Source organism: Somniosus microcephalus, chromosome 16 (assembly GCF_052327205.1).
Source record: "Somniosus microcephalus isolate GS21.2 chromosome 16, FLI_Smic_1.0, whole genome shotgun sequence".
Classification (NCBI taxonomy): Eukaryota; Metazoa; Chordata; class Chondrichthyes; order Squaliformes; family Somniosidae; genus Somniosus; species Somniosus microcephalus.
This window is the reverse complement of record NC_141002.1, coordinates 99131961-99154336: the sequence shown is the minus strand read 5'-3', so window position 1 is coordinate 99154336 and position 22376 is coordinate 99131961.

The following is a 22376-nucleotide window of genomic DNA, read 5'->3' as shown; positions in this document are numbered from 1 at the left end:
CTGGGGTGGACAAATGTAAGAAGTCACACAACACCAGGTTATAGTCCAACAGGTTTATTTGAAATCACAAGCTTTCGGAGCGCTGCTCCTTCGTCAGGTGACCTGACGAAGGAGCAGCGCTCCGAAAGCTTGTGATTTCAAATAAAACTGTTGGACTATAACCTGGTGTTGTGTGACTTCTTACATTTCAGTGCAGGACTGAGGGAGTGCTGCACTGTCGGAGGTGCCGTCTTCTATCTGGGACGTTAAAGTGAGGTCCGTCATCGACTCAGGTGGATGTGAAAGATCCCACAGCACTATTTGAAGAGCAGGGGAGGAGTTCTCCCCAGTGTCCTGGGCCAATATTTATCCCTCAACCAACATCACAAAAAAAAACAGATTATCTGGTCATTATCACATTGCTGTTTGTGGGAGCTTGCTGTGCGCAAATTGGCTGCCGCGTTTCCTACATTACAACAGTGACTACGCTTCAAAAGGCACTTCATTGGCTGTAAATTGCTTTGGTAAATCCATGAAGTGGAACAAGGACTCAAGAGGCGATATCTTAGAATTAACACGAGTACTTTATTAACAACTGGGAAACACATACATCAGGCCTGCATCCTGGCATTCCACCTTTACTTACCTGACAGGAAGCAAACCCCTGACCTTAACAGGAAGCCAAACCCCTGACCTTAGCACCAGCATTGGCTACAGCACCACCCGGTGGACAACCCCAACCATAACAACCCAGATCACTATAGATGTCCTGAGATAGTGAAAGGCGCTATAGAAATGCAAGTCTTTCTTTCGGCGGAGTTCTCCAGGTGTCCTAGCCAACATTCCTCCCTTAAGCTGCAGCAAATTATCTCGTCATTCATTCATCTGTTGTTTATGGGACCTTGCTGTGCGCAAGTTAGCTGCTACATCTGTCTACATAATGACATAAGAACATAAGAAATAGGAACAGGAGTAGGCCATTTGGCCCCTCGAGCCTGCTCTGCCATTCAATAAGATAATGGCTGATCATCTACCTCATCTCCACTTCCCTGCACTATCCCCGTATCCCTTGATTCCCTTAATATTCAAAAATGACCGCAAATGCCTTTCAACAAAGTGATTACTTGGTTGTGAAGCACTTTTTGGATGTCCCGAGGATTTGACAACCGGCTATATAAATGCAAATTCTTCCTTTCTTCAAACATCCGTACCCAGAAATGTGTTTCAAAGGGACATCGCAATTTAGGGTTTGTGTTTTGTGTGGGGCTGAGCTATAGATTCACAGCCATAAGAATCCAAACTTAATTCTCCACAGCTGGCTTTTAAAATTCTCATCCTTGTTTTCAAATCCCACCATGGCCTCTCTACCTCTGCAACCTCCTCCAGCCCGGGAACCCTCTGAGATCTCTTCACTCCTCCAATCCTGGCTTCTTGAGCATCCCCATATTTTAATCGTGTCACCACTGGCGGCCGTGCCTTCAGCTGCCTGGGACCTAAGCTCTGGAATTCCCTCCCTAAACCTCTCCGCCTCTCTTCCTCCTTCTTCTCCTTTAAAATGCATCTAAAACCTACCTCTTTGACCAAACTGTTGGTTACAGCGTCAGCTGAGGCTCAGTTGGTAGCACACTCGCCTCTGATGTCATGAAGGTTGTGGGTTCAAGTCCCCCACTCCAGAGACTTGAGCACACTAAAGCTAGGCTGACGCTCCAGTGCAGTGCTGAGGGAGTGCTGCACTGTCGGAGGTGCCGTCTTTCGGCTGAGACGTTAAACCGAGGCCCCGTCTGCTCTCTCAGGTGGACGTAAAAGATCGCATGGCACTATACTGAAGAAGAGCAGGGGAGTTCTCCCCAGTGTCCTGGCCAATATTTATCCCTCAACCAACATAACAAAAACAGATGATCTGGTCATTATCACATTGCTGTTTGTGGGAGCTTGCTGTGTGCAAATTGGCTGCCGCGTTTCCTACATTACAACAGTGACTGCACTTCAACAAAGTACTTCATTGGCTGTAAAGCACTTTGGGACGTCCAGTGGTTGTGAAAGGCGCTATAGAAATGCAAGTCTTTCTTTCTTTACTTGTCCTAATATCTCCTTATGGCCTAGAAATTGGGTATAACCCCGCTTGGGGCGTTAGAACTGGCGCAGCGCAAAGTTTATAGCCAGACGCAACTTATCGCCACCTAAAGGTGATTGAGGCGCGAATTCAGGCGTTACACGGGACTCCTAAGGCGCTAAACTTCCGGCGCAACCCAATATCGGAGCGGACGGGCGCAGCGCAGGTGCTCTCAATTACCGATGACCACGAGACTTCCAGGCGCCGGCCAGCTCTTAAAGGGGTGGGTCAGTCAGCTTCAGCATCCACACTCTGCGCCTTGTAGGCCTCAGAATTGGCGCAGGCCCTTCTCTGGCGCTAAAAACTTGGACCAGATGGAGAAGGTGAGACAGAGAGCAGAGCGCTTCACCAATGAGGCTCTGGAGCAATTGGTGGCCGCAGTGGAGCGCCGGCGAGATGTTCTCTACCCAGACAATGGCAGGAGGCCGAATCATAAGGACAACCGACGAGCTTGGAGGGATGTATGCCAGAGGGTCAACTCCAGCAGCATGGTGACCAGGAGCCCTGTCCAATGCAGAAAGAAATTCAACGACCTCACTCGGGTCGTGAGGGTGAGTGTTGTTTCTGCAAACTTCTGCATCCCTTCATTTGCACCTGACTTTATGGCTGCAGGGTGGGCTGTGCCCCATTGGCCATCTGCCAGCAAGCACCCATGGCCCTTTCTGGGCACACACATGCACATTTGACTCAAGGCGTCATGTAAGGGCTCTTGCACCATGGGGGGGCATGAGATGATCACTCAGGGCATCATGTAAGGGCTCTTCCACCATGGGGGGCATGAGATGATCACTCAGGGCATCATGTAACATAACTTCCCCTCCTTTCCCCTGCAGTCCAAGCTGGCGAGGATTCGCAAAGACCAGCTTCGCACCGGTGGAGGACCTCCACAAGTGGTCACTCTCACGGATCTCGAGGAGAGAGTCCACCAGATTCTTGGAGGACGTCTGAGTGGTCCTGTAACCACTGCAGCTGCCGACCCCATTGTCGACAGCGATGGTAAGGTTCTCACCTTTTACAACTGTCTCCTTCCACTTGTTCCCCCCGCCAGCATGCTTTCTCACTGTGGACCCATGTCATAGCCTTGCCGCAATCTGGCATCCCTTGCCAAGCTGTCCTTTTGCTAAAGCCACTCTTCCACCTCCCTGCTTTCAGATGCTGCATCACCAGCTCGGGAGCCGAGCCCTCAAGCTGCCAGTGCCAGTGCCTCCAAAGGCTCAATGAGAAAAGTACTGTCCAACAGAAGGTCGGCAACTCTCTCCAGCAACGATCAGAATGGCCAGCCCAAATGGCTGCAGCTTTTATACTAGTGCTGTCCCCTTTAAATAGCGCCCCCCAAGTCCGAGAAGGGCCTGGGAACGCTCCATCCAACTGTCACTAATAGCGCCAGGTGGAAAGGTTGCAGGCGCCACCGAATACCCATCCGGGCGCCAAAAAGGCGTTGCACACTGAAATGACGTCATGATCTGCCTGCGCCCGCGGGCGCGCGCAAAGTGTTAGTGCCGGCACTAAAAGGATACTCAATATGGGAGGTGGCGCTATATTCACTGCGCCCGCCCGAAAATTGGCTAACACTCCAATTCTCGGGCTCTTTGGGCGCTAATCGCTGGCGCTACCAACCGAATTTCTAGGCCTATGTGCCTCTGATAATGCTCCTGTGCAGCGCCTTGGGATGTTTTACTACATTAAAGGCACTTTATAAATGCAAGTCGTTGTGGTTTGACATTGATTTCTAGGACAGTTTTGTTCATGGCTATCTCTGTGGGGCTAAAACCAACATTTTTAAAATTGATTTAAAAGCAAGTGCACCAATAAATGTAATGGGAAAGCAAAATAACACGGATGCTGGATATCTAAAATAAAAACTGAAAATGCTGGAAACACTCAGCAGGTCGGGCAGCATCTGCGGAGAGAGAAACAGAGTCAATGTTTCAGGTCGCTGACCCTTCGTCAGAAATGTAATGGGACCTTCTTGTCACCTTGCTGCTGAATTTGGCAGTTTGCTGGTTACTTGGTAGTGAAGACGGAGGTAATTGTTGGACTGCGTTCTTCGAGCAGAGAGCCTCGCCTGCCAGGAGCACACATCGTAAATTCGCACACGTCCCTGGCACACGGTTGTCCGCCCGCTCGTTTAAATGTATGGCAAATTCCGTGCGTGTGCTCACGTCACACGCTCTACTTAGCTGAGGCTCCCGGCTGGAATATCGAAGTCACGGCATTAAAAAAATACAAGAAAGACTTGCATTTTTATAGCGCCTTTCATGACCTCAGGACGTCCCAAAGCTCTTTGCAGCCAATGACGCACTTTTGAAGTGTAGTCACTGTTGTAATGTGGGAAACGCAGCAGCCAATTGGTGCACAGCAAGCTCCCACAAACAGCAATGTGATACAGGTAGACTATCCTTTATCCGCACTTCTGAAAACCGAAAACCTCTGAAAACCGAAAGTTTTTTTGTGGAGCGTAAGTCGTGCGCACGACATAACCCAAGTGGCGCCAAACATGACCCGACGCGGCCGATGCTTTTCTGACCTGATTTGCGGGCCAGCTTAGCGTAGGAGTCAGCCGATATCCAGCTTTCCCACAACTGGCGGCGGCAGTCGAGCCCCAGACCCCCGCTAAGTCAAGGAATTCAGATATGAAGCAGGGGGAGCTGTAAACAGACTGGGAGCAGCAGCACAGAGAAGCAGGAAGGGGAACGGGACACAGAGCAGGGGGAGCTGTAAACAGACTGGGAGCGGCAGCACAGAGAAGCAGGAAGGGGAATGAGACATGGAACAGTCGCAAGAGGTAGCCTGAACTTTTAAAATTTATATTAAATACAAATACTAATTACCAAATTAATTTAATGTTCAGAGTTTCCCAGTCTGAAAAAATACCTTCTGAAATCCGAAAATTTCCGAAAACCGAAACACAGCTGGTCCCAAGGTTTTCGGATAAGGGATAATCAACCTGTAATGACCAGATAATCTGTTTTTAGTGATGTTGATTGAGGGATAAATATTGGCCCAGGACACCGGGGAGAACTCCCCTGCTCTTCTTCGAAATAGTGCCATGGGATCTTTTATGTCCACCCGAGAGGGCAGACGGGGCCTCGGTTTAACGTCTCATCCGAAAGATGGCACCTCCGACAGTGCAGCACTCCCTCAGTACTGCACAAGAATGATTGGGGCCAATTGTTGTCATTATAATATAGGAATGATAATTGAGTATATGTTTTTGGAGAAATGGTTACGGAGGTTGAGGGCAATGACAGGTGCAAGGACAGTAGCGAGGAAGGACAAGTTGGAGATGGGGCAATTGTTCAAAGGATGGCCTTTATGATCAGTGATGTTTTATTTCAACTTGCAAATGAAATTGAATGTAACCTTTTACTTTTAAACATAGATCTGCTTTGATGCTGTGCACTCAACAAAGCAAGGTCTTTTGGGATTTGCCAGGAAGGCTGAACAGTATAGAGAGGTTGTAAAGATTCAATTACAAATATTTTCTGTGCTCACTTGCCTGGAACAGTGAGCTACAAGAGTTAGACTAATTAGTACGATGTGGCAAAAAATGCCTTTCTGTGAAAGTCATCTTGTCCGTGAGACCCACCCTTTGCTCCCTCAACCCTTCACTCAACTCCCGATCACTCAACTCCACTTCCTGGACCCTGTGTCAGGTGCTATCAACAATGATTCCCGCTCATCAGATCATTGTCCTTTAACCCTTTCAGAACTGCCGTCATTCACCGCCCACCCCTGAATAAAACCCGACCTTGACCATTCCATCTCCTCCAACAGCCGCTCCGTCTCCAGCCTCCCTTCCCCCCCCTCAAACACGTTGTCACCTCCCATCTCTGGCCCCCTTCATGGGACTTCCCTTCTGAATGATGCCAACAAATATCTCCAGCAATGGCTTATCTTACTCCCTCCCCCCCCCACCCGTCCACCGGCAGTATCACCTCCGAAGTCCCACAATGACCAATCATCTTCCTGATCTACACGTTGCTCATGGTGATATTATCCGCAAGCATGGGGTGAGCTTCTACATGAATGCTGATGACGCCCAGCTCTACCTCTCCACCAGGCCTCACGGACTTTGGCACTTGTCAGATTGCCTGTCCAACGTCAAATGATGGATAATTCCAATTTCCTTCCAGCTCACCATCAGGCAGGCTGAAGCTGTCATCTTTGGCTGCTCTTGACAGTGCTTGATCCTTCCAAACAGAGCTCGCACACAAGCAGAGCAGCATACACGTAAGTGCGACTGTAAATGTCCCAGAAATAATCAAGTACATGAATAATATTGTGTTCTTCGCCCACACTGGTTACAGAAATATCCACGCTGTTTATCTGTCCTTGTCCCTCATTATGTTGGAAATAGAACAGATGAGTATCAGGAAGATAGGAAACATGTGAATATAGATGCAATATGTACCTGTAATCAGAAAATATCACATTGTATAAATATAACCAACTATATTTATATATCATTAAAAATCTCATGCTTCGTTTTCACAGACTGTCTTGGTTTCTCCACTTTAAGCATTCATCAATGGAAATAACATTTGCAACGTAACAAGGACATAAGAAGTTGATTAAAAGTCCCACATAGTACTTTCAGTATTTGAAATACTTGTAACAATCACAGAATCATAGAAATTTACAGCACAGAAGGAGGCCATTGGGCCCATCGTGTCTGTGTCGGCCGAGAAAGAGCGATCAGCCTGATCCCACTTTCCCGCTCTTGGTCTGTAGCCCTGTAGGTGACGGCACTTCAAGTGCATATCCAAGTACTTTTTGAATGTGATGAGGGTCTCTGCCTCTCCCACCCTTTCAGGCAGTGAGTTCCAGACCCCCACTCTTATGTTCATTAATAAATAGACATTCTTATTATGAACACAGCTAGCTTTTGCTAGTTACTTTATTGAGCACATGTGGACTAGGTACAGTATCTGTAGAGGCTTCCATCTTGACTGCTGCCTTGTGGGTAGCCTAGTGCCTCATGGGTAATGTAGTCTTAATATACCTACAGCTGGGTAGTGTAGTCTTATATATATACAGCTCTACGGCTCCACCTAGTGTCCACTATAGAATGACATGTTATTGATCATTACATCCCCCTTTCTTTGAGGTTTAACAAAATCAATATCAATCAACTTTCAAGAAAACAATAAACATAATATCAGTAACACTTTTGTTAGTGCTCTATAAACATAAACATTTTCAAAACAGTCAACACATTTTTAAAGCTTTACATTGTACTCAAAGATTAAGTCTATCAGGCTTTTTTACTTCACGTGTGGATCTTCTCAACACGGGTAAGTCTGATGTGTCTTCATGAGATTGTTCTGGCGGTGAATGACAAGATGCAGTTGCGGCATTGTCATCAATCTGCTCTTGTATAGATCGAGGTCTCCTTGCGATCTTTGCTTGGAGAGGGTTTCAGTGTTTCCTTCACTCTTCATGCCATAACTCTCAATGTAGTCAATGCACTCTCGAAAAACTGCTGGCAGCTGGATCCCATCATACAGCATAGTCCTCTCAGCAGCCTCGGCTAATGGAACACCAAAGATTGGCCTGAGGAAAGAAGGAGTATCCACCGGAACTGCTTCCTGCTCTGGTGCAGGCTTCTTCTTTTTCTTTTTCTCTTTCCACTGTTTAACAACATCTGCTGCGGTTATATCTTTGGACTTTTCCTCCTTGTGTTTTTCCTCTTTGTGCTTTTCTTCCTTTGGCTTCTCTTTGACCTTAAAGTCTTTTTCTTTCTTCTTGGAGAAACTAGGCTTTTTGAAGACATGGATACCCTTTGGCCTTTTCATCCTTGATGGGCTCTCTGCTTCATCACCTGAGTCATCTGGTCTGCTTATGGCACAGTTTATATGGTAGACTCTCTTGACCAGTTCTAAGTCTTCACAAGCTTTGTCACCTAGTATCGAATCAAGTCTTTCAGCCACAACAGAAAACATGAGATGATGCACTTTGTCTTTGACTGTCACTTTAAGTCTGCATACACCTAAGCTATCTATTTTCTGTCCATTATAGCTCTTCAGTAGTACTGACTTTTTCTGTATTTTGGGCTTTTCTTTCATATTTTTTATGTCACTCATACTGATTAAGTTTGCTTTTGCCCCAGTGTCCAGTTTCAATGTAACTAATGCTCCATTTATCTGCAGTGGGATCATCCATTTGTCCACTTTTACTGCATTGACTTTATGTTCAGCATTGTCCATTTCTGAGGGCTGCACATTTTCTGTATCTTTTTTGATATCGTCACATGACACCATTCCTACAAAAAATGTCTCACTTAAATCAGTGTCCTCAATTACATTAACTCGTTGCCCTTTCTTAGTTTTTACTTTTGAAAAGCATTGTTTGGCAAAGTGATTCTTTCCACTACACTTTGTGCACATTTTTCCAAACGCTGGGCATTGTCTTAACTGGTGTTTGTAACCACAGCGTTTACAATTAAAAATTTCATCCTCCGATTGCTTTTCATTTCTGTTCTGCCCACGTTTCTTCCCCAGCACCGACAGCAGCATTATCACTCATTACAATCGCATCATTATTGATTTCACTGAAAGTCTTCGCGTGCTTTCGAGCTACCTCGCTGGCTTGGCATATTTTCACTGCATTTTCCAAATTTAGTTCGGTTTCTCTCAACAGATGTTCCCTGACTTTTTTTTATCATGAATACCAAACACAATCTGGTCACGAATCATGGATGATTTCAGCTCAGAGAAATTACATGTTTGTGCTTTCAGTTTCAGATCAGTTATAAAGCTATCAAAAGTCTAATTTTGCTGCTGTGTCCGAGAACAGAAGATGTACCTCTCATAGGTTTCATTCTGTTTGGGAGAACAATGTGTATCAAATTTCTTTAGCACATCGTCTAATTTTCCTCTGTTCTCCTCTGGATTAAATACAAATGTATTAAATACCTCTATCGCCTGTGGGCCTGCAACCGTAAGCAGCAACGCTATCTTCCTTGCGTCTGGCTTCGTACCAAATCCGGTGGCTGCAATGTAGAGTTTGAATTGTTGTTTAAAAGTCTGCCAATTGTAGTCGATTTTTCCTGTGAGTTTCAAACGCTTTGGTGGCTTCAAATTCTCCATGTCGCTTTTCACAATTTTCAGCAGATCTTCACCATCCTGGTACCATCTTATGTTCATTAATAAATAGACATTCTTATTATGAACACAGCTAGCTTTTGCTAGTTACTTTATTGAGCACATGTGGACTAGGTACAGTATCTGTAGAGGCTTCCATCTTGACTGCTGCCTTGTGGGTAGCCTAGTGCCTCATGGGTAATGTGGTCTTAATATACCTACAGCTGGGTAGTGTAGTCTTATACATACATAGCTCTACACAGCTCTACAGCTCCACCTAGTGTCCACTATAGAATGACATGTTATTGATCATTACACCCACCACCCTCTGGGTGAAAATATTTCTTCTCAACTCCCCTCTAATACTTCTACCAATTACTTTAAATCTATGCCCCTGGTTATTGACCCTCTCTGCTGAGGGAAATAGATCCTTCTCATCCACTCTATCTGGGCCCCTCATAATTTTATACACCTCAATTAAGTCTCCCCTCAGCCTCCTCTGTTCCAAAGAAAACAACCTGGCCCTTTCCAATCTTGCCTCATATCTAAGATACTCCAGTCCTGGCAACAGCCTCATAAATCTCCTCTGCACCCTCTCTAGTGCAATCACATCCTTCCTGTAATGTGGTGACCGGAACTGTACGCAGTACTCCAGCTACGGCCCAAGTAGTGTTTTAATGTTTTCCTTCAGAGGCCTGTGCCTATGTGAGAAGCCTGTGTCTTTAGTTCATGAATACTCCCAAACCTAGAAGGATATTTTAGGGCAGGTTGAAGCAAGTTGGGGAGGAGGCTCGTGTGGAGCATGAACACCAGAATAGAGCTGTTGGGACGAATGGCCTGTTTCTATGCTGTAAATTCTACGTAAACCAATTACTGTCCGGTGAGGAGGCTCAAATAGGCACAGCACAACTCCCAGCACGTAACTGTGTGTAAAGCCTTCAGAAAGTTTAAATAATTTACAGTTAATTCACACAGTGTACCAGGACTTGCTGTTTGTAAGGCCTGTCCCATCTTATAGAATCATGAGGGGTCTGGACAGGGTAGAAAAAGGGAAACTGTTCCCATTGGCAGAAGGGTCGAGAACCAGAGGACACAGATTTAAGGTGATTGGCAAATGAACCAGAGGGGACATGAGGCTGTGCCGGCTCTTTGAAAGGGCTCTCCAATTAGTCCCACTCCCCCCTGCTCTTTTCCTGCAGCCCTGCAACTTCTTTTCCTTGAAGTATTTACCCAGTTCTCTTTTGAAAGTTATTATTGAATCTGCTTCCACCGCCCTTTCAGGCAGCGCGTTCCAGATCACAACAACTCGCTGCGTAAAAAAATGTTTCCTCATGTCCCCTCTGGTTCATTTGCCAATCACCTTAAATCTGTGTCCTCTGGTTCTCGACCCTTCTGCCAATGGGAACAGTTTCCCTTTTTCTACTCTGTCCAGACCCCTCATGATTTTGAACACCTCTATCAAATCTCCTCTCAATCTTCTCTGTTCCAAGGAGAACAACCCCAGCTTCTCCAGTCTATCAAGGTAACTGAAGTCCCTCATCCCTGGAACCATTCTCGTAAATCTTTTCTGCTCCCTCTCTAAGGCCTTCACATCCTTCCTAAAGTGCGATGCCCAGAATTGGACACAGTGCTCCAGTTAGGGCCGAACCAGTGTTTTATACAGGTTCATCATAATTTCCACGCTTTTGTTCTCTATACCTCTATTCATGAAGCCCAGGATCCCGTAAGCCTTTTTAACTGCTTTCTCAACCTGCCCTGCCACCTTCAATGATTAAAGCACACATACCCCCAAGTCTAAACTTGAGTAAAGACATTTTGGAGTAGAATGTATTTTAAGGTTGGTTAGGGAAACAGCTTCTAAAAATGTAATCTAGATATGATTAAACAGCTTGTGCAGAAGGAGAGCCATGTTCGCAATCTCTAACTTGAATAACTCACCTGGGACCCACTCTGACCTGCGGTTTAACAAGTCTGGACAGATTACTATCCTTCTGTTGCCTTCTCCAGACAGATTCAGCGCCACTTTATCCTTGTCATCTTGAATAGGCTGAGGAATCTTGGCAGGTAATTCTCTAGTTCAGTGCGAGGGTGGAACTGACGAGTATGGTGTAGCCAGTCATATGGGCTAGAAATTCGTTATAGCCAAGGAATGGGCAGTGTTTAGACTGAAAATAGTGAATTAGCAGCAGGTGCAAATCATCTAGACTGCACGCAAAATTCGTCCTCATTCCTCATTAAAATGATTGGAGCCATAAATCTAGTCTAAAAATCCAAGCTCATTGGCGTTACGATGCACCAATATCGGGTGTAGTCTAAATGCAAGTAATGACTGCCACAGGCTTTTTTCACTGCTTAAAGGGGAGGTTCATTGATGCTGCAGCACCTCATTCTCAGCATTGTTGGGTGTGCAGCTGCCTCAACAATTATAAGAAGAAGGACAAAGAGAAGGAGCATTTATTTACAAATGCTGATGACAGATCGCTGCCCCAGGGAGAGAGCCCAGGGTTTTCCGAGGAAGCTTTGGAGGCATTGGTTTTAGCGGTGGAGAGAGGCGGGCGGTCCTGTACCAACTGGCAGGAGGCCCTCGCCACTAGTCTGCCGGACTATGTGGAGGGAGGTGGCACACCACGTAACGGGCAGCACTGTGGTCCCCAGGTCCATTGCCCAGTGCAGGAGGAAGTTTAATGAGCTCACACGGGTGGTCAGGGTGAGTGAAGGCTTCAACAAATGCTACATACCACCATCTGTACCACAAGCTTCACAAAATGCTCAATGCACGACACCCACAGCACTCACCCACCAACAATCTCTACCTAGCAAAACTCACACCCCCATCCCACACCTTGCACACAATGACAGCTATTCAATTATGGCAGGCACAAGGATCATTAGTTATTAGAATGCATGTGATATAGAAACATAGAAGATAGGAGCAGGAGTAGGCGATTCGGCCCCTCGAGCCTGTTCTGCCATTTAATGAGATCATGGCTGATCATCCAAATTCAGTACCCTGTCCCTGCTTTCTCCCCATATCCCTTGATCCCTTTAGCCTTAAGAAATATATCTAACTCCTTCTTGAATATATATTTAATGAATTGGCCTCAACTGCCTTCTGTGGTAGAGAATTCTACAGGTTCACCATTCTCTGGGTGAAGAAATTCCTCCTCAACTCAGTCCTAAATGGCTTACCCCTTATCCTTAGACTTTGACCCCTGCTCTGGACTCCCCCGCCATCGGGAACATCCTTCCTGTATCTAATCTGTCTAGTCCTGATAGTAGAATTTTATAAGTTTCAATGAGATCCCCTCTCATTCTTCTAAACTCTAGCGAATACAAGCCCAATCGACCCAATCTCTCTTCATACATCATTCCTGCCATCCCAGGTATCAGTCTGGTGAATCTTCGCTGCACTCCCTCCATGGCAAGAACATCCTTCCTCAGATAAGGTGACCAAAACTGCACACAATACTCAAGGTGTGGTCTCACCAAGGCCCTGTACAACTGCAGCAAGACATTCTTGCTCCTGTACTCGAAACCTCTCGCTATGAAGGCCAACATACCATTTGCCTTCTTAACCGCCTGCTGCACCTGCATGCTTACCTTCAGCGACTGGTGCACAAGGACACCCAGGTCTCGTTGCACTTCCCCTTCTCCCAATCTATTGCCGTTCAGATAATAATCTGCCTTCCTGTTTTTGCCACCAAAGTGGATAACCTCGCATTTATCCACATCATACTGCATCTGCCCAATCACCCAACCTGTCCAAATCATACTGGAGTTTCTCTGCACCCTCCTCACAGCACACACGCCCACCCAGCTTTGTGTCATCTGCAAACTTGGAGATATTACATCTAGTTCCCTCATCTAGATCATTAATATATATTGTGAATAACTGGGGTCCGAGCACCGATCCCTGCGGTACCCCACTAGTCACTGCCTGCCACTCTGAAAAAGATCCGTTTATTCCAACTCTTTGCCAACCAGTTCTCTATCCAAGTCAGTACCTTACCCCCAATCCCATGTGCTTTAACTTTGCACGCTAATCTCTTATGCGGGACCTTATCGAAAACCTTCTGAAAGTCCAAATACATCACATCCACTGGTTCTCCCTTATCTATTCTACCAGTTACATCCTCAAAAAATTCCAGTAGATTAGTCAAGCACGATTTACCTTTTGTAAATCCATGTTGACTTTGTCCGATCCTTTCACTGTTTTCCAAGTGCTCTGCTATTACATCTTTTATAATGGACTCTAGCATTTTCCCCACTACCGATGTCAGGCTTACCAGTCTATAATTCCCCGTTTTCTCTCTACCACCCTTTTTAAATAGTGGGGTTACATTAGCTATCCTCCAATCCATGTGAACTGTTCCAGAATCTATAGAATTTTGGAAGCTGATCAGCAATGCATCTACTATTTCTAGAGCCACTTCCTTAAGTACCCTAGGATGTAGATTATCAGGCCCTGGGGATTTATCGGCCTTCAATCCCATCAATTTCCCTAACACCATTTCCCAACAAATACTGATTTCATTCAGTTCCTCCCTCTCATTAGACCCTATGGCCTAGAAATTCAGTTGGTTGCGCCAGCCGTTAGCGCCATAATAGGGGTCTATTTCCAGCACTAGGCACTTAGCGCCCGGGCGCAGACCGATCTGTGCCTATGCCCAAATTCAGTTGACATTTAGCGCCGGCGCAAAGTGCTAGCGCCCGCTCAGCTGCGCGCGCAGCTTATGACGTCATTTCGTCGTGCAACGCTGTTTGTGCGCCCCAAACCGGAAATTCAGTGGCGCCCGCCCAATGTGGGCGTGGCGCTGCTAAGAACTGTGAAGTGGAACGCAACAGAGGCCCTGTGGGCCTTGGGGAGCGCTAATTAAAGGGCACTTACACTGACCTATAAAGCCCAGCCATTTTGCTGCAATGACTTTACTGCTTTGGATTTCTGGACAGAGACCAAGGGACAGAGCTTACTGATTTGGGACAACATAGAAGAGGTATTTTTGGCTTCTGGCCAGTGCTTTGACATTTGAATCATTGTGATTTCACTGTTTTCAACTTGATTATGGGGGCTGTATGGGGGTCCAACCCTCAGTTGCAGCATTATGTGCGAAGGGCTCGCAGACGCTGTGAGAGAGGGCCAGCCATGCCTAGACGCAGAGGGGCCATCAGGCATCGGCAACGTAGGCCTTACCCACTCAGGCAATACCGGCAGCAGGTGTCCTATCTCACCATGACTGCGGCGCATTGTGTTAAGAGGCTGCGCTTCAGAAGGGAGGTGGTTGCAGAGATCTGCCAGCTGCTTCACAGAGACCTGCGTCCACAGCTGATGTGCAGGACGTCTCTCTCGGTGGAAGTGAAGGTCACGGTGGCTCTGAACTTTTATGCGAGCGGCTCCTTCCAAGCCGCTGCTGGGGACATAGCGAACATCTCCCAGTTCGCCGTGCATCGCTGCATCCGGCAGGTCACCGATGCACTTTTCGCGAGGAGACACCAATTCATCTCCTTCCCCATGACCCGACAGAGGCAGGAGCAGCGTGCAGTCGGTTTTGGCAGGATCGCGGGCTTCCCCATGGTGCAGGGCGCCATTGACTGCACGCATGTGGCTATGCGGGCACCTATCCACAATGCCGAGGACTACCGCAACTGGAAGGGCTACCATTCCCTAAATGTACAGCTGGTGTGTGACCACAGGCAGCGCATCCTAGCTGTCAATGCCCGCTTCCCAGGAAGCAGCCACGATGCATTTATCCTGCACCAGACTACTGTGGCTGACATGTTCGAGGCACAGCCTCCACCAAGGGGATGGCTTATCGGGGACAAGGGCTACCCTTTGTGTACATGGCTCATGACCCCGCTCCGCGCGCCCAGGACCCCAGCGGAGGAGGCATACAACGAAAGCCATCAAGCCACAAGGAACATCATAGAGCAAACGATAGGTGTCCTCAAACAACGGTTCCGCTGCCTGGATCATTCCGGCGGATCTCTACAGTATTCGCCGGATAGAGTCTCCCAGTTCGTCGTCGTGTGCTGCATGCTGCACAACCTGGCTATCCGCAGGACTCAGGCACTGCCACCTGACATTGCACCACCACCTCAGGAGGACGAGCAGGAGGACCATGAGGAGGAGGAGGAGGAGGAGCAGCACCAGCCCAGGAGGGAGCCACAAGGTCCAAGGGCCGTCCGCCGGGGGCTTATTGATCGACACTTCTAGGCCCCCTGTCAGGGAATGGCCGGTGGCAATGGACGCACCTGAAGGCAGCCGCTCCGCAAGCCCTCAGCCGGTTAACGCAACAACCACTTCAAACATGACACCTGGACATGCTGAATAAATAAAAAGCTTTATTTCACAAACTCAGGGCCCTTCCCACATGAAACAGAAAAACAGACAGGACCCCCAAAAAACAGTCAAAAACATCTGTCACTCCCAAAACCTGGGGAGGACTAACCAAACTTGGGCATCCAAATGGCCTTCATCATCGGCCTTACAAAAATAAGCCCCCCCCCTCCACAACACAAACACCCCCATAAAAACAAAAAATGCCTGGATCCTCGGCCTTACAAAAATAATGCCCCCCCCCAGAACACAAGACCGCAATATAAAAGAAACCGCTATCACCACACTCTAATGGGTGTGCCGAGAGGGCGAGTCCTTAGACAGGCTTCTCCGGCCCCTGCTCGACCTGCTGCTCCGCCTCAACCTAGGTCCTGCGGGTGTGGGGAGGCTGGGGGAAGGCTCATGAGGGCCACAATGCGTGTCGGAAGATGCCCTTGGGGGTCGGCCTAGACGAGGCCCGGCCCGGGAGGGGCCGGCTGCTGACTGCTGCAGCTGTGGCTGGCCAGCATCAGTCTCAGCAGCAGCTCGTCGCACCTTGGCTGGGGGAGTGGCAGTGTCGGCTGCACCTATGGGGGCAAGCTGGCTGATGGCAGGCGCGCGCTGCTCGCCAGACACACTGGCACTCGGCCGGGCTGGCAGTGCAGCAGGCGCTGCAATCTGGTGGAGGCCAGACCGCTGTGCTGCAGCAGGGCGGCGGGTGCCATGGCGATGCTTCCGTCCCACAGCGAGTGTGGCAGAAGTGAGTGCCCGAACTGCCCTGGTATGTGCCCGCATCAGCTCTGCCAGTGTCTGGACGGCACCACTCATCTCGCGAGTCGCGTCCTGCGCTGCCGCGAGTTGCTGGACACCCCTGTCCTGCGCTGCCGCGAGTTGCTGGACACCCCTGTCGTGCGCTGCCGCGAGTTGCTGGACACCCCTGTCGTGCGCTGCCGCGAGTTGTTCGACCCCTCTGTCGTGCGCTGCCGCGAGTTGCTGGACACCCCTGTCGTGCGCTGCCGCGAGTTGTTCGACCCCCCTGGCCTGTGATTCCCCGAAAGCGACCACACTACGAGCCAGGGACTCAATGGCCTGAGGCATCTGTTCCACCACCCCCATGAACTCCTGGTGGTGCCGCTCAGACGCCGCCGACATCTCATCGAGGAGGCGCACCTCCTGGGCGAGGACCGTCTCCGGACTGGAGGGCGGACTCTCCCTCCGGGGAGAAGGCCGCCGAGCTGGCCGACCCTTCCCGCGTGCGTCGACCCCACTGGGCCCAGGATCTGCCCTCCCCTGCAACACCTCCCCCCTCTGGGAAGAAGGCCGGCGTGCTGCCGGAGCCTTCCAGCGTGTGTCGACCCCACTGGGCCCAGGATCTGCCCTCCCCTGCAACACCTCCCCCTGGCTCTCCTGCAGGCCAGACGTCCCCCCTCCATTGCCATCCCCTGGCGCGGATGAGGGTTCCCCCGATGTGCCGCCTTCCTCCTGGTCCTCGTTGTCCTCCTCCTCCAAGGGCCTCGCAGTCGGAGCTTCAGGGACCACCTCCTCCTCACCAGCTGAAAGCAGGAAGGCACAAGAGTAGCTTTAGAGTGAGGACAGGGCGTCAGCGAGGGAGGCCTGAGTGGTGGCATTATGCGCATTTGTCGGTCAGTGGGAAAGGGTGTAGATCTGAAGCGCAAGGGCAACGAGAGAGGTCCAACCAGTCATGTCCTTACCAGTGGGTTCCAGTACAGGGTCCACATCTCCGATCGCAACAGGGCCAGTCACCCGGGCACGCATGAGTCGAGCTATGCTCTCCTCCAGATCACTGAGCGCCTGGTACTCGGGACGGCCTCCACCGGTGACAGCCTGGCTCCTCAAATTCCTCGCCAGCTTGGCCTGCAAGAGAAAGGACGGCCTCTAAGTACAGTGTGGTGCCCTGTTGCTGTGTGCACTGCCTCCCATGGTGGAATAGCTTGGCCAGTGTGGTGCCCTGTTGCTGTGTGCACTGCCTCCCATGGTGGAATAGCTTGGCCAGTGTGGTGCCCTGTTGCTGTGTGCACTGCCTCCCATGGTGGAATAGCTTGGCCAGTGTGGTGCCCTGTTGCTGTGTGCACTGCCTCCCATGGTCGAATAGCTTGGCCAGTGTGTTAAGTGCAGAAAGTGCTATTGATGATCATGCCAGTGCCATTGCTGCGGGAGGAGGGCTGCCCATTAGGCCTTTGAGGTCCCTTTGCCCATAATGTGAGGTTCACATGCAAGGATGAGGAGGACACTGGAAAGGGTACTTACCTTCACCAACCGAGTGACGTCGTTGTACTTCTTGCGGCATTGGTCCGCACTCCTGGGGACATCGCAGGTGGATGACATCCTGCGGACGATTCTCCTCCAGGCTTTCCTGTACAGGTTCCTGGGAGCCTTCTTGCCACTGTCCGGGCACAAGATCTCTCTTTTGTCTTCGACACCATTAATCAGCATCCTCAGAGCATGCTCTGAGAAGCGCTGCGCTCGTTCACGGGCCCTCTCCATGTCTCCAGGCGCTATTTTGGCCCACCAGCAGTGTTGAGGCCTAGCTGCAGGGCTCCAGTATGCAGGGCGTGGCAGCAGTCAAAGTTGACCCTTCCCCCTTTAAGAGCTGGCCGGCGTCAGGGTGTCTGCTGTCAATCAAAACATGACCGCACCTGCGCTGCGCCCGGCCTCGGCGTTATCAGGCCGCATCGCCAGATTAGCGCCTGAACAGAGCATTGCAACGCCAGTTTCAGCGCTTGGCCAAACTCTTGGCCAACTCTACTGAATTTCGGCGATGTGGCCTGCACTTTCCGGCGGGCGCTAACTTTAGCGAACGCCCGACTTTAGCGCCCCAAAAGTGTCCAGACTGAATTTCTAGGCCTATGTTCCCTGACATCTCTGGGAGGTTATTTGTGTCCTCCTTTGTGAAGACAGAACCAAAGTATGTATTTAATTGGTCTGCCATTTCTTTGTTCCCCATTATAAATTCCCCTGATTCTGACTGCAAGGGACCTACGCTTGACTTCACCAATCTTTTTCTCTTCACATATCTATAGAAGCTTTTACAGTCAGTTTTTATGTTCCCTGTAAGCTTACTCTCATACTCTGTTTCCCCCTCTTAATTAATCCCTTTGTCCTCCTTTGCTGAATCCTAAACTGCTCCCAATCCTCAGGTTTGCTGCTTTTTCTGGCCAATTTATATGTCCTCTCCTTGGATCTTATGCTATCCCTAATTTCCCTTGTTAGCCACGGTTGAGTTACCTTTTTTGTTTTATTTTTATGCCAGACAGGGATGAACAAATTCTGTTGTTCATCCATGCAATGTTTAAATGTTTGCCATTGCCTATCCACCATCAACCCTTTAAGTAACATTCCCCAATCCATCCTACGCAACTCGCGCCTCATACCATCATAGTTTCCTTTATTTTAAGTTCAGGACCCTAGTCTCTGAGTCAAATACTTCACTCTCCATCTTAATGAAGAATTCTATCATATTATGATCGCTCCTCCCCAAGGGGCCTCGCACCTAATTAATCCTTTCTCACTACATAATTCCCAGTCTAAGATGGCCTGGTCTCTAGTTGGTTTCTCGACATATTGGTCCAGGAAACCATCCCGTATACACTCTAGGAATTCCTCCTCCACAGTATTGTTACTAATTTGGTTAGCCCAATCGATATGTAGATTAAAGTCACTCATGATAACTGCATATTTAAGAAGGAGATAGATAGATTTCTAGACACAAAAGGCATCAAGGGGTATGGGGAGAGAGTGGGAATATGGTATTGAGATAGAGGATCAGCCATGATCATATTGAATGGCGGAGCAGGCTCGAAGGGCCGAATGGCCGACTCCTCCTATTTGTCTATGTTTGTATGTTTCTAGGCATGATAGGCTGAATAGCCTCCTTCTGTGCTGTATCTTTCTATGATTGAGTTCCCCACCATGATTTAACTCATTCCTGTCTTATGCCGCCCACGCACATTTTGTTGTGCTTTACTCCAAGTTTTTTTGACAACCCTCATCCATCTCCATTTGCCTGGCTCTTGCAGTCAACCTCTCCCTTGAGGAGAAGGCAACAAACTGACCAAGTATGTACGACTTGTTTTTTTTCCCCACATAGTATTGCCCCATCGATTTGATTAGGATAGCATGTGACACCGGAGCCGGGAATGCACGAAAAAAACCAGGAGTGCCAAGTTGCACTATTCAAAATGGCGGCATTGAATGCCTGCATTCCTCAGCACAGGTGGAATCTCTGTTCATATAAAGGATCCCCCCCCAAACACATCAGGAAGCGTGGGCAGGTGCCATTGTCACTTTGACTGCATGTGTCGTTTTAGGTTAAGCGCCATGCTATTACAAACTCAGGAACATTAGGAACAGGAGGAGCCTATTCAGCCCGTTGGGCCTGCCCTGCCATTTGATTAGATCATGGCTGATGTGTACCTCAACTCCATTTACCCACCAAAATATAAATGCAAGTTTGTTTTTTTTCTCTCTCTCTTTCTTTCTCCTCTCTGCCCCTCCCAGTCTTTCTCTCTCTCTTTCCCTCTCTCCTTCCCACACAGACAGACAAACTCATTTATATATATAAATATTATTTCTACTTTTTTCATAACAACATGCCCTCAAAAAACCCTCGGCACCGCCGGGCACTCCAGCTAGTATTGAATATATTGCCTGTATTTCAGCTGGCGGCGGCGACCCGAAGCAACTCGTTGGAATCGCGAGGGCTGGCCACTGACGGCTGGGTTGACCATTGGCCACGCAAGACCTCCGCGCCCAGGAGCACGTGGCACTAACACGGGACTCGTAGAGTTCAAGAGCAGCGCACCGCAAATGAAAATAATTGAAGTTGAAAGCTGGGGATTGTAGCATTCTCTGTTAAAGTTATTGTTTTATGCAAATCCCCACTGAAAGCAATTTTCAGGAATAATTTGTATACAACGGGGATTTGCATACTAATCGTCGGTTTAACACTGAGGGCTGCATAAAGTATTGGAACGTAGAGCAGGGATTTGCATGTATCTGAGATGCATACAAGTGGAATTAACTCCATCTAATTATTAATATTTGTGCCAACATTCCCAAAATAGTTCATTTACCAAATAATTTTATTTAACTGCAGGTATTTTTTTAAAATTCGTTTATGGGATGTGGGCGTCGCTGGCAAGGCCGGCATTTATTGCCCATCCCTTCTTGCCCTTGAGAACGTGGTGATGAGCCGCCTTCTTCAACCACTGCAGTCCGTATGGTGAAGGTACTCCCACAATGCTGTTAGGGAGGGAGTTCCAGGATTTTGACCCAGCGACGATGAAGGATCGGCGATATACTTCCAAGTTAGTATGCTGCGTGACTTGGAGGGGAACTTGGAGGTGGTGGTGTTCCCATGCGCCTGCTGCCCTTGTCCTTCTAGGTGGAAGAGTCATAGAATCATAGAGTTATACAGCACGGATAGAGGCCCTTCGGCCCATCGTGTCCGCGCCGGCCATCAAGCCCTGTCTAATCTAATCCCATATTCCAGCATTTGGTCCGTAGCCTTGTATGCTATGGCATTTCAAGTGCTCATCCAAATGCTTCTTAAATGTTGTGAGGGTTCCTGCCTCCACAACCCTTTCAGGCAGTGAGTTCCAGACTCCAACCACCCTCTGGGTGAAAAAGTTCTTTCTCAAATCCCCTCTAAACCTCCCGCCCTTTACCTTGAATCTATGCCCCCTAGTTATTGACCCTTCTACTAAGGGAAAAAGCTCCTCAGTATCCATCCTATCTATGCCCCTCATAATTTTGTACACCTCAATCATGACCCCCCTCAGCCTCCTCTGCTTCAAGGAAAACAAACCCAATCTGCCCAGTCTCTCTTCATAGCTGAAGCGCTCCAGCCCTGGTAACATCCTGGTGAATCTCCTCTGCACCCTCTCCAAAGCGTTCACATCCTTCCTGTAGTGTGGCGACCAGAACTGCACACAGTATTCCAGCTGTGGCCTAACCAGTGTTTTATACAGCTCCATCATAACCTCCTTGCTCTTATATTCTATGCCTCGGCTAATGAAGGCAAGTATCCCATATGCCTTTTTTACCACCTTATCCACCTGTTCCGCCGCCTTCAGGGATCTGTGTACTTGCACATCCAGATCCCTCTGACCCTCTGTCTTGCCTAGGGTCTTACCATTCATAGTGTATTCCCTTGCCTTGTTAGTCCCCCCAAAGTGCATCACCTCGCACTTTTCCGGGTTAAATTCCATTTGCCACTGTTCCGCCCATCTGACCAACCCATCTATATCGTCCTGCAGACTGAGGCTACCCTCCTCGCTATTTACCACCCTACCAATTTTTGTATCATCCGCGAACTTACTGATCATACCTTTTACATTCATATCCAAGTCATTAATGTAGACCACAAACAGCAAGGGACCCAGCACCGATCCCTGTGGTACCCCACTGGCCACAGGCTTCCAGTCACAAAAACAACCTTCGACCATCACCCTCTGCCTTCTGCCACTAAGCCAGTTTTGTATCCAATGTGCCAAGGCACCCTGGATTCCATGGGCTCTTACCTTCTTGACCAGTCTCCGGTGCGGGACTTTATCGAAGGCCTTACTGAAATCCATGTATACCACATCCACTGCATTACCCTCATCCACACACCTAGTCACCCCCTCAAAAAATTCAATCAAATTAGTCAGACATGATCTTCCCTTGACAAAGCCATGTTGACTATCCCTGATTAATCCTTGCCTCTCCAAGTGGAGACAAATTTTGTCCCTCAGAATTTTTTCCAATAATTTTCCTACCACTGATGTTAGGCTCACTGGCCTGTAGTTCCCCGGTTTTTCCCTACTTCCCTTCTTGAATAATAGTACTACATTAGCGGTTCTCCAGTCCTCTGGCACATCCCCTG